Source organism: Symphalangus syndactylus, chromosome 1 (genome assembly GCF_028878055.3).
Source record: "Symphalangus syndactylus isolate Jambi chromosome 1, NHGRI_mSymSyn1-v2.1_pri, whole genome shotgun sequence".
Taxonomy (NCBI): domain Eukaryota; kingdom Metazoa; phylum Chordata; class Mammalia; order Primates; family Hylobatidae; genus Symphalangus; species Symphalangus syndactylus.
The window spans coordinates 124,813,737-124,827,948 of record NC_072423.2 but is presented as its reverse complement, the minus strand read 5'-3'; the positions used below and the strand labels follow the sequence as shown (position 1 = coordinate 124,827,948).

At 37.8% G+C, this 14,212-nt stretch overlaps 1 pseudogene; it reads right to left on the bottom strand.

The window, feature by feature from the left end:
- Window positions 1–13,257: 13,257 nt before the first annotated feature.
- On the bottom strand, window positions 13,258–13,968 carry LOC129489167 (replication factor C subunit 3-like; annotated as a pseudogene).
- Window positions 13,969–14,212: the final 244 nt, after the last annotated feature.

Here is a 14,212-nt window from a genome sequence, read left to right as displayed (position 1 = left end):
AGAACATCCAAGAACTTTGGCATGATTTCCAAAGATTTAACATATGAATAACTGGAACACTAGAAGGATAGAAAATAAGGGGGCAGAAAAAAATTTGAAGTAATTATGGCTGAAAACTTTTCAAAATAAATGGCAGACACCAAACCACAGATCCAGAAATCTCAGAGAACAACAAGCAGGATAAATACCAAAAAATCTACACATAGGCATAACATCTTCCAACTGCAAAGGACAGAAAACAAAATATCTTGAAAGATGCCAGAGGAAAAAGTCTTACTTATACAGGCAAGAAAATAAGAATCACTGGTGACTTCTCATCAGAAACCATGCAAGGAAAAGGAAGAAGAGAATAGAGTGAAATACTTAAAAGTTTTGAGAAAAAATTTTATCAACCTAAATTTTCTATATTCAGCGATATTTTTCAAAAGTGAATGAGAAATAAATTAAGGAAATGTATTAACAAGAAATTTGCCCTAAAAGGAATTCTTCAGGAAGAAGGAAAATAATATAGATCAGAAATTTTCTTACATGAAGAAGAGTAATGGAAAAAAAAGGTAAAATAAAATCTTTGCATTCTTAATTTACTAAAAGATAATTGTGTAAGATGGTCATAGTAGCAATATATTAGGTAATTATGGCACATAGATAAGCGAAATGAATGACAATAATGTCATAAGAGATGGGAAGAAAAAACTGGGAATTTTTGTAAAAGCTATTTGCAATACAGTTGAGGTGGTATCATGTTATTTGAGGGTATATTTAGATTAGTCAAAATGTATATGGCAAACTCTGGACAACCATAACTTTCAAAATGAATTATAATTGGTAATAGCTATCAAGCCACAAAAACAAATGAATAAACCTTAAATGTACATGACCACATGAAAAAAACCCAGTTGTAAGGTTATATACTGTATGATTATAATTATATAAAATTCTGGACAAAGAAAATTATAATGGTCAAAAGGTCAGTGGTTATCAGAGGTTCAGGGGGAGGTCAATAAGGCTGAAGAGTTGAAGCATGGGGATTTTTTTTTGGAGTAGTGAAACTATTCTGTCATGTAATGGTGGATACATGACACTATGCATTGATCAAAACCCACAGAACTTTACAGCACAAAGAGAAAATATTAATGTATACAAATTTTAAAAATAACTTAGTAGATTAGGAAATCCCAGGATGAAATGCGGTATATGACAAAAGAATCTAACTCTCGTACAAATGTATAAAACAACCGCAGTGAAGGGGGTGGAGGAAAAGGTGCTTACCTAAGTAACTTTGGAAATGAGTGGAGTCTATAAAGGAAAAAAAAACTGCGCATAAGCTTTGCACTCTAGTTGATAAAGGTCCTCCCCACCATGGGAGTATGAGTTAATAATTCTGGTGCTACTATGTAATTATACTGGAATGGGACAGTTAAATGGATGGTGGATGGTGGGATCCTGGTTCCCTACTGTTGGCAAGGGAGTTTTCAGATAAGCCAGAGGAAGAGGCTAGAATGGTGTGTATAGTAATATATTAGAGTTGGAGACATCGGTATAAACTCATGCTTACCTTAATATACATATATATGGCCACATATAAATATTTATAGATATGAGCAATACGCAGGCTAATATACACACATGTATTTCCTTGCTCTGTCTGCTGAGAGGATCTATAGGCAACAAATAATCTAGTAGGAACAAGCACATCTAGTACCCAGATCTTGGTTTCTAATAGTATCCTCCAATAAAAGAAAGTGGTGTTGGAGAAATGACTTCCTCTTAAAGTGGGGCAGGAAATACACAGAATGAGGCTGGAGTATCTTAAAGTGACAGAAAGTAATGAAGTTCTTTTAGAAACGTAAGCACAAAAGCACAAAGACAGTATTATGTCGAAAGAACAATTTGAGCAACAAAATCAAGTAGGTTGGATCAGAACCCAAAGTATAAAATAAATATCCATGAGTCCATACTGATGTAACTCATAATTGAATAAATAAATTAATGACATATTCTGTGTTTAAGGAGGCAAATATAACTTCCCACTCCTGAAGGGTAGGCTGTGAAGAATATCCCTTTAGGGAATACAGTATGGAAAAGGTAGGAGATAGGGAGAGACAGGGCAACTTCACAGTGGGGAAGTGAAGGCTGATGAACAGAACCTAGCCACGTGATCAAGGTCAACATCAACAGTGATAAGTCATTTTGATAGTAAGTACACTTGAAATGATGTGATGATATGATATGACTTCATCTGTGTGGTCTTCTAAAAAATATCTAACACCAATCCAATCATGAGAAAAGCATCATACAAATCCCAACTGAGGAATATTCTACAAAATACCTGACAAGTACTGCTCAAACTTCCAAGGTCATTTAAAGAACAAAAACAAAAACAAACAAACAAACAAACCAGGAAAGTCTGGGAATCTCTCACGTTGTCACAGTCAAGAGAAGCCTAAGGAGACATGACAACAAAATGTATTGTGTTACCCTGTACAATGATCTGGAACCGAAAAAGGACATTAGGTAAAAACTAAGGAAATATAGACTGTAGACATTAATTATATGATATCAATATGGATTCATTAATCGTAACAAATATGCCACACTAACGTGGCATGTGAATCACAGAGGAAATTGGATGTGGGGTCTATGGGGACTGTCTGTATTATCTTTGAAATAATTTTGTAAATCTAAAACTATCCTAAAATAAAAAGTTTATTTTAAAAAACTTGTGTGCACATCCCACAAAAGGCTCATACTTCGCAAACACTAACCAAGAACAAAAAGCTTTTGTGCCTATATTAAAATGAGCAGAACAGACTTTAAGGAAAAGCATTACTAGTGATCAAAAGGAACATGTCATTATATAATGACTCAATTCACCAGAAGGAAGGAAGGAACTATTCTAAATTTGTATTCATCCAATAGCATGTCCCAACATAAAGAGAAAGGAAAAATTACCAGAAGTACAAAAAGAAATGGGCAAATCCACAGTCATACTAGGAGGTTAAAGCACACTTCTCTCAGTCATTCACAGGAAAGACAGAACAAATCAAAAACTTGCTAAAGATATTTACGCAACATGGCATTTTGGATAAGACAATTTATTGTAATACACTGCTCTAGTTGTGTGAGAATGTAGCATCTTTGGTTCTATAAACCAAATGAGAGTATTTCCCTCAAATTATTATGACAGCCAAACTGCCCCATACTTTTACAAATAAGAGAGGACAGCTTCTCACAATTTCCTACCCCAGGCCCCACACACTGTCTGAACCACGGAGTCATCAAGACCTTCTTCCATGATATAATCACACAATATATTATCTTGACCCGTTCAGGCTGCTATAACAAAATACCATAGACTGAGTAGCTTATAAACAGTAGGAATTTATTTTTCACAGTTCTGGAGATTGGGAAGCACAGAATACAGATTTGATGTCTGGTGAAGACCTATTTCCTGGTTCACAGATAGCACTGTCTCGATGGGTCCCCTCACTTGGTGGGCAGGGTGAACAAGTTCCCTTGGGCCTCTTTTATAAGGGCACTAATTTTATGCATGAGACTTCTTCCCTCATTATCAAATCATCTCCCAAAGATACTATCTCTTATTACCATCAACTTGAGGACTAGAATTTCAACATATGAATTTGGGGAGACACAAACATTTAGACCTTAGCAGCTGTGAATATTTTCATTACAGCCCTTTCAAAGAGTTTTTAAATCTATACAGTGATGCCTGTCTTCCACATTGAAATGCTGATTTCATACATATATTGGACCAAATGGCATCAGAACATTATAAACTCATTCTTCGTAATTATAACAGTAGTTTTAAAAGGTGTATTAACCCTTTACTCATTTAGCACTGTGCTTACATTTTCTCATCTATAAAATGGAGATAATAATAGTTATTTTATTCTGAGACTTAAATAATGTAATGTATATAAAGCTGTTAGCACCATGCCTGAGAGTATAAGGCTTTGACCAAGTAGTAGTATTATTACATTATTCACAGTACAAGCTGGCTCCCTGTGATAAAGCAAAGGCGATGTTGTAAAAGTCCAACCCAAGGGTGGTATTAGTGTTAGACCAGTCAAAGGGGATTTATCTAGGAGAAAGTTGTTTCTCAGGACAGTCTGAGATTGCAGTCAGAAGGCAAAACACCATAACTGAGACATCCTCAAATTTTTATCTGGGTGGCATTCAATATCATTCTGAGGATAGGATAAGATGGAAATAAATTTTAGAGAATAGTTTGTAAGTTGGCAGAATGGAGTGAGGGCAAGGTCACTGTGTGGTTCTGAACTGTTGCTGTGGTGGGGGAGAGGGATGGCCTCCCGTTTGTAGCATGTATTGCTTGTACTCATAGGGAGAATAAATACTTCTCCCCCGATGAAATAAAAAGGAACTCAGCCTCTCTGAGGCAACACAGACTGAGGACCTCTAAAATATTCTGCCTGACTAAAGCCCTCCTCATGCTTCTTAATGGAAAGGCTGTAAGGGCCAGATAGTCTGAGATGCTAAGGAAGGAAAAGAACTGTGGGAGTAGAATGCCGGAGAAAAAACCCAAGCTCTTTGATTTCCCTTAACGTCAGTGACACAGAAACAAGGGACAGACTGAGAAGAGCCTCCCTATTTCTCTCTAGGTTATAAGAGTAGTGGCATGCTAACAGTGGCAGCAACCCCTATTAGCCACGCTTTTTTATTCAAATAGCCAGCCATTTGACATTAACACTAAATGTGTCTCCTCAATAGCAAGCATTGCCTTCAAACCTTCTTGTGTGTCAGCCAGAGGACCACTTAGTGTCATTGGGAAGTCCAGCTATGGCATTTTCTTCCAAGTGACGGACAATATTTTCTTTACTGCCCCATCCACAAAATGTGGGAATCTGTATATTTGTGTGAGTGAGTGTGTGTGTGTGTGTGTGTGTGTGTGTGTGTGTGTTTTCCAAAAGTCATTGGGCCATGTTCATGTTCATACTGTTCAACAGCAGTCTCAACTTCCCATTTATTTAAAGGCTGACCACTGCTTAATGGCAAAATAAGCATTGCACCCACTGTCTAACCAGTCCCAATGAGGTGAGCCAAGTATCTCAGAAATGCAGAAATCACCTGCCTTCTGTGTTGGTCTTGCTAGGAGCTACAAACCAGAGCTGTTCCTATTTGGCTCTCTTGCCTGGGAATCCCAAGAAACTTCTTTTAGTGTGTAACGTGGCTGAAACTTAAACTTTGGTCTGTCAATCTAAAATCTTAACCATTATTTGATGTAATCTTTAGTAAATGCCATTGCTTACCAACTGTAGCGCAGTATAACAGTTATGGCATTTGTGTTAAGATGGGGGCTCAAGCCCTGACTTTGCCACATATTACCGCTAATAGAGGAAACTCTATTTGCAGGAGTTTCCATGTGCTGAAGGATTCATGAAGAGGTATTTTGATTGTTGTGGACTAATGACTGTCATATTTCTGGTTTATATGGGGAAAAGGCAATGGAGAACAAACCAGATAGACTAATGAAGGAGGTGTCAGTTCCCTGCTTCCTTTCATTCTCTTCAAAAGTATAAATGCTTTTGGCATTAAGGGTTGGGAAATTACTTTTTCTGAAGTGCACAAAGGAGCAAATAATTGCTTTTAGGATATTTTTCTTAAGAAAAACATATATTTTAATGTACTGTTTACTAAAACTTAAACTTACACTTCTTACATATTTTACAGTCTTACTTTTTTCAGATTTTTAAAAATGTTACTGAGCTCCATAGGTTTAAATCATCTTTCTTTTTCATTAAGAACACTTCAAAAAAAAAAAAGAAAAGAAAGCAGCAGCTTGCTATTTTTACCATGTTTCCTGAAGTTGGCTCTTCTAGGAGGAAGAACAAAGAAATTACACAACGTTTCCTAATTTAATAGTCAGAATGAACTCCAGCACCCCAACATACAAAAGCATCAGGAGGGACTGGCAAAGAATATATTTCTCTGTCACTTAGAGTGCAATGGCTTAGTGAAACTGCTTGTGTTAGTACAGGGAGTGGGCTTGGGGTTAGGGACTGGTGGGGAGATGGGGCAGGAAGGAATTCTTAGACTAGGATCACTTGTCTGATAAAAAAAAAAAAAGAATTACATTTTATTTTAAAGCTGGATGTGACCATAAAAATCATGTAGGTCTAGCTTTTCATTTCTCCAGTGAAGGAAAGGAGGCCAAGACAGTTTACATAGGGTAAAACATGACTCTTAACACCACCTGCTAAGCTGGTACAAAAGTGAATTTGAACAATAGCCAGGAAAGTTCCTTCTAGGGTTGTACGAGAATCTGAGAGTCCTCCATGAAGTCCCTCCAATGGGATAAGGATGTCTTATCTTCACTCCATTGTTGCTGATACTCTGTTCAAGGACCTGGGGTCTCTTAAAACTAACAAATCTGCTGCAACAGAGTTAAGCTTAGATGTGGAAATCTCTGATTCTGGAGTCTCCAGATCAAGATAAAGCTTTTGGTGGCACCACAGACTTTCCTGGGCACAACCAGGAATGGGGCCTAAGTCTGCCCTATACACAGGCTCCCAAACTCTATCATTCTCACAGATTGAGGGGAAATACGCCATTTCTCTCATGGCCCATGCTGTTTTTCCATTGCATTATCCAATTCTACCCATACAATAGGCTTCTGCATGAGTTCAGACTTGCACAAATAGGCAGAATGAATAACATTCATCAGCTTCTCACTCACACTGTGAAAAAAAACATGAAATAGAAAAAAACACAGATCTGACAACCTCCATGAAACAGAAGAGAAAAAATACAGGAAGCAAACACTTATAGCTCTAACTTGGCATGGTTCTCTACAGCAGAAAAGTAAAACCTAATTAATATGTCAGGAAATGATCACATTGCAAGGGCTAATATTATTTCCCATTTAACTTCACATTGAATGTTAAGCTACAATGTGATAAATGCTGTTTATTCAGGCCACCCCTGCAGGTTTCTCCAGGAGCTGTGTGGTGGAAAAGTTTGAGAAGCACTGAAGTTGGCCAACACCTTCATTTTATAGGTGAGGAAAATAAAGCCCAGATACGCTTTCTGTGGTTGCATATATCACTGATGGCAGATTTAGGTCACAGTTGGGTGGCTGGAGGCCTTAGAGTTTGTGGTGAGCTTGGGTAAACCACATCATTTACTTTAATCTATAAAGACGGCCATAGAGCCCAATATGCTCCTAAACATGAGAGATCCCACCCTGGGCCCCTGATACTCTTGGCTTAGTCCCCGTAGCCACACCACCACCTGTCTCACCAATCCCAATCATACAAAAGGCCAGGCCTGAGAAGGCTCCTCTTGTTAAAACTGATCACTCGTCTTTTCCATGGACCACCAGGACAAGCCCTTTAATTCTTACACCCATCGCTATCTAGGTCACTGCTCGTTGTCCAAACAACTCAAGTCATCCATTATCACTAGGATGTTTTCCTCACAGGACTCTGAACATTCATAACCTAAGCCAAATTTTTACTCTTTACCAAGCTCCCAAGCCTTTCCATTATGCCTTCTGGAACACTTCACGTGGCATTGACAAAATTCCCAACTTCCTCAGCCTCTTTTTTATTGAATTTCCTTCACCTCCAGAGCTCATCGGCACCTGGCCCACCTCAAGGAGACTGTTTCTTTGGTAACCCTCTTAGTGGTAGCTGCTTCTTTTGCTCATAACCCAAGTACTACAGGGCCTGGAAGAGGGTTAGCCGTTCTTAATGCTTACTGCTGGATTATTTATCCTCCCTTTTCACAAACCCCCACAAGGAAAATCTCTTTATTTAAAGAGATCTGATGGCACAGGCCATCAGACCATCCAATCCACCGCCCTTCTTTGTTGATTTTTCCTGATTTCTCATCACTCCCTATTTAGCTTTTAGAAATAGCATATTACCACTATTACTGTAACTATTTCTGAGATTTCTATATCCCATTAAAATCCAAGAAATCCATAAAATAAGAGAGAGAGAATGGGAAAAGTAGAATGGAGGATAAATAAAAGTAGAAAGTAATTTAACTGACATAATAGAGAAGACACAATAACATGTGAGCTGCTGGTAGTGGTTGGGTATGAATTGCCAAAAATAAGCAAGATAACTCTCACCACAGCCCCATCTCACCCTCAGATACACACATATTTATTACATCAGGTACTTCTGAAGTCAGGAAAGTTAGATGGAACTGAAAAACAGAAAACGTACTTGAAAGTTTGATTAAGGAGCAGTGAGAAATCTAGATCTCCTTGTCTTTCCTAGAACCCCAAGGACCTGTCCCTTCTCCACTCTGGAAGAAGCCTGGATGTTTACTCTCCCAAGGTCTTAACTGAAAAAGCACTGGGCCTTGAGAATACAAGGTACAAGGAAGGCTGGGGTGATATTCCGATACTGAAAATAACAGATTAAGAGAAAATCCATCTGCTGAAAAGTGAGTCCCCAGCTCTCTCTCTATTCAAATCCTAAACCCCAAAGTCAGCTTTATAACAGCAAACTCAAATGGGAGATTAAAGAATCCAAGACTGACAGCAATTGACCTTTGGCAATCCCACAAATAAATGGCCTGGGTTTCCTTCTCTGATCAATCCACAATGAAGTGTATCAGTTGACAGGCACTACTACCCCACCACCATCAGGACTACCACACCGTATGCCCCACAAACAAAATCACATGGAAAGTTGCCAAATATCAACTTGATGTATGTTCCTAAGAGCCTAGGATGATTAAGCATTTGAGAAAGTATTTAACATGGAGGTCAGAGAAAACATTCAAAAAACAGAGGGGAAAAAAAAAAAAAACAGAAGAAAAAGAGGCAATACTCTGAATAGAATATAACAAAAATTAATAACCATAGGTGATAAAAAGCAAAAATATTGCTTTGATTATATTGCAAATGGTTGCAGTAAAAGGAAGACTATGAGAAAAATACATGTTAGAGATAAAAATAGTCCAGGCATGGTGGCTTATGCCTGTAATCCCAGCACTTTGGAAGGTGAAGGTGGGTGGATCACTTGAGCCCAGGAGTTTGAGACCAGACTGGGCAACATGGAGAAACTCTATCTCTACAAAAAAATATAAAATTAGCCAAGCATTGTGGCATATGCCTGTGGTCCTGGCTATTTGAGAGGCTCAGGTGGGAAGATCACTTGAGCCCAGGAGGTGGAGGTTGCAGTGAACCAAGATTGTGCCACTCCACTCCAACCTGGGCAACAGAGCAAGATCCTGTCGAAAAAAAAAAAAAGAAGAAAAAAGACATATTAGAGATAAAAATGATAATATCATAAATTAAAAAATGTCATGGGCATATTTAAAGATAAGTTAAGGAAGCCGAACTTAAGAAAAAGTGATTACATTTTTCTAGTATTTCTGTGTCTGTTAAGGATATATAATGATGATTGTATACATACAATGCTATAGCAATAAACAACACACACATACACACACGGAAAGCATACGGTCAACTGAAGAGCAAACTCTGGATAATAATTAAAATTGGAAAATTATTAACTTACTATGCTACTAATCCCATTTACATATCAAAATTTTATTTTTATGGAAATTTTTCTCTCCTTTTTCCAATTTTAGAATAATTTTTCTTTCGTTTTCTCCAATAACTTTAATACAGGTATAATAGGGTACAGTGTAGAAGTGTACTTAGCACTTTGTAAATTGTATTTTTCATAGTTCTATGTTGATAGTAGAATGGTTATGGTAATAGCTTTGTAATCTACATGAGTTTTTCAATTTTTCTTTATAAACGTGTAATCAAGGCAAAAGATGTTATTTCGCTGAATAATCAATAATAGCAATTCTATAGCTCTGTGCTGTGCACATTGGGTAAATATATACATTAAAACTTATTTTTATGTCAGGTTTCAGTATCTTGTGTCTGCTTGTCTTATTTAAAGGACAGATTTTTTAACTCAAAAACAATGTAAACAAATATTCATTTTTTATAAATATATTGTATTTCACTGTTCTTTATATAGCAGTTAGTTGCATTTTAAAAGAAATCGTGAGTATTGCTATTTACTTAATAATACAGTTAACAGAGCTAAGGAGGAAATTACAGCAATAATAAATGTGTTATCAGTGAAATAATTGCTCCATTGTGGCTTCCTCATTAAAGACCGTAAGTCAATGAGCTGTGTGAAAGTTTGCCGCTGATTTTTTTCTGGGCACTGTATTTGCATGTTATATAAATGTCCTATTTGTACCATATGATTGCTAGAGACTCATTGAGCCATTTTAATGGCAAACAGTTAACACATTACTTTCTGTCCTTCTGTTTTACTCACGTGGTAATTGTAGAAAAAGTTTAGTTGCTCCAATGTTCTTTTAAATAATTAAATTGCTTGTTGGCTGCATTTTCCCCTTGATATAGTGAATGGTTGAGAATAATTCATCTTGAAATTGAGTAATAACCATGACTGTGTGTTACAGGAACATAACTAGTTTGGATTTATTTGAAAATGCTGTTTCAATTAGATTCAAATGGTAAATGGAGAAGTTTTATCGGCATGAGACAAACATGTTCTACTACTACAATTTCTTGCATTACGTTCTCAAATTTATTTTCTTCTAAGAATACCATTGGTTATTTCAATGCTGAGATTCTTTGTTCGGGTATCATATTTGAGCCAAAGTTTCTTTTGAGAATCAGCCTCTCATTGGCAAACAAGGCAGATACTGAATAAAGTCCTGGAGGGCAGGGAAGCTGTCTGAGTCACTGCTGCATCACTTCAAGGTTGGGGCTCACAGCAGAGGTTTAACAAGTTCCAAGGAAATGACTAAGACTGGTATTCCTGAAACACACCTTGTGACAGTCCACTGGGGCCCAGGTGGCTCTTCTGAGATGGCCTCATAGATTTAAGTTTTACACGGTCCATCAGAGCAAATGACAGCATATTCCTTATGTCTAACACCCTAAAGGATTTTCCTTCTCAAATCATCCTTTATCTACTCATTCTTCTATCAAGTGTCAGTGACTTCTTATTACTACTTTTTTTTCAACAAAGCATGCTTATATTTGCCTTTTAAATAATTTGTATAAATTCAAGGAGTAAAAAGGCAGTTTTGTCATGTGAACATATTTATAGGTGAAATAGTGTACATTGTACCCATTAAGTAATTTCTCAAGCCTCACCTCTCTGCTCCCCTCTCAACCTTCTGAGTCTCCAGTGACTATTATTCTACACTCTATGTCCACGTATCACTTTCTTTCTTATTTAAAAAAAAAACTTGTATTTTAGGTCTAGGGATATATGTACAGGTTTGCTATATAGGTAAACTTGCGTCATGGGTAGGGGGTATTGTTGTACAGATTATTTCGTTACCCAGGTGGTAAGCCTGGTACCCAATAGTTATTTTTTCTGATCCTCTCCCTCCTCCCATTCTTCACCCTCAAGTAGGCCACTTTCTTTATATCTGGAATTCTTCTTGGGATGATAGGAAGACTAAACTCATTCATTCATCAACACATTCATTCAAAATTATTATTGAGTGCCCACTGTGCCAGGGACTATTCTAGGAGCTCAAAATTTGTTAGTAAACAAAGCCCCCTCACCAACCCATCCTGGTGCTTACATTGTGGGACCCAAGACAAGAGTACAAATGAATACAATTTACCCTATGCCTAGATATGTAAAAGCCATTCATCAAGTTAACAAATGACTGAATAAAATGCATTTTCTCTTCCTACCCTAAATGACTTTCAAGTTAAAGTTTAGAATTCTCAAACCCCATGAAATTTCCCACTAGAACATAAGGGTCTAATGAGGAGAGCCAGTCTTCAGTCCCTGGCTCCCAGCTGAGGCCTGAGTCTCCTTCCTCTCACTCTCTTCTCCCTTCTGCCCTGCAAAGGTCTTCCTGCATGTTTGTGTGAACACCTCTAACCCTGTCCAAGTTCTGTTTACACTTTCTGAGAACAACTCATGAGTATAGGGATGAACTCAGAAAGGGACCCATGGAGACCCTGGAAGCAAGCTCAGGCTCACTTGAGAAGGGAATTCCAAGGTCCTCAGTATTCACAGTATGGACTATAAAAAGGGCTAAGTTCTCTGGGTGGACAGATCCTTCCTTTACTCCACCAGGGACCAGCATTCCAGGTCTTCTCCTATAACTACAGCACTGTAAAGCCTGACTGGATAAATCTTAGAGGTAGACCAAGTAATAATGAGAAGTTCACCTAGCCTAGGGGATTTTCCTTACCAATCTTGCAGATTTTGCCTTTTCTTCACTGCCAGTGAAACCATCTGAATAGAAAGTTTTCTTTTTCAGGGCTTTCTGATTTTTCCCTTGACTAGTAATGCAATTTCTTCAATAGAAATATATATTTTTTATTATTATTATACTTTAGGTTTTAGGGTACATGTGCACAATGTGCAGGTTTGTTACATGTGTATCCATGTGCCATGTTGTTTGGCTGCACCCATTAACTCGTCATTTAGCATTAGGTATATCTCCTAGTGCTGTCCCTCCCCACTCCCCCCACCCCACAATAGTCCCTGGAGTGTGATGTTCCCCTTCCTGTGTCCATGAGTTCTCATTGTTCAATTCCCACCTATGAGTGAGAACATGCGGTGTTTGGTTTTTTGTCCTTGTGATAGTTTACGGAGAATGATGTTTTCCAGTTTCATGCATGTCCCTACAAGGGACATGAACTCATCATTTTTTATGGCTGCATAGTATTCCATGGTGTATATGTGCCACATTTTCTTAATCCAGTCTATCGTTGTTGGACATTTAGGTTGGTTCTAACTCTTTGCTATTGTGAATAGTGCCGCAATAAACATATGTGTGCATGTGTCTTTATAGCAGCATGATTTATAGTCCTTTGGGTATATACCCAGTAATGGGATGGCTGGGTCAAATGGTATTTCTAGTTCTAGATCCCTGAGGAATCGCCACACTGACTTCCACAACGGTTGAACTAGTTTACAGTCCCACCAACAGTGTAAAAGTGTTCCTATTTCTCCACATCCTCTCCAGCACCTATTGTTTCCCGACTTTTTAATGATGGCCATTCTAACTGGTGTGAGATGGTATCTCACTGTGGTTTTGATTTGCATTTCTCTGGTTACACACACATATACTCATTAATTATATATATTAATTATATATTATATATATTCTCAGTGAATTCAGCAGTTTGTGGCTTTTAAGGAATCTATTTCATCTAAATTGTCAAATTTATATGATTAGACTTATTTATAATATTTTCTTATCATCCTTTTAATGTCCATGAAGTCTCTAGTGATATGCTGCTTCACACATAAGCAGGGCTTTTCTGAGATTTCTGCAGGACTTCTCTGCAAGTCTATGAGTCAGTTGTGAAGGAAGATTCAGATCTTCCTTCTTGTACACAGTACACAACACATGGTAAATATCTCCAATGCTGGGAGCAGGCACACAAACTGCCAAGCACCTACTACAAATAGGTGGTATCACATTAGATGTAGAATTGTAGCACAAGATCAATCTGCAGGTGGACATATACTTTTCCATGGTTCTTTACAAGGCATACAAGGCATGTTGAGCATCTTTAATGAGTTTGTCAACTTCTGTCAATAATACCATTTTAAAATATCTGACAGTTTGTTTCAAGTTGCTGTGACTGAGCCACTGTTTTCAACATCTTTGAATTACTACCTCATCAATATTTCCAGCATCACTGGGATTAATTTCAAGGTGGTAATTATTTGCAGTGGTGCTAATTTCAATTTTTTTAGGTGGAGTCCTGATGGTCTGATATTTAATTCTCAATTTTTCCACTCCAACACCATCAAGTTCATGTAGAACACACATAGCACTTGTCTTTTTTCCAGCACCTGATGGTCCGTACACTTAAAGGTGAGGAAACTCACCACCGTGCACCAGGTTGTACAGCTGGGCTGCCTGCTCCCTGCGATACTCCATCCATCCCAAGGATTAGGGCTGGTACTTGTCCACCCAGAAGCTCATGAAAGCTTGAGTTCCTGGGGTCTGATAAATGAAAGTCCCACACGTATGTCTGTCTTTTTAATAATAACCATTTCGGCCAGTGTGAGATGGTATCTCACTGTGGTTTTGATTTGCATTTCTGAAGAGAGAAAACGTAATGCTACTTTGGTACATGAAATTTGTATTCTGAAGTCAACTTTAACTCTGCAGAGTTACAATATATCTGTAATATCTCATATCTGCCTGCCCTGAAAGGTGAGACTGT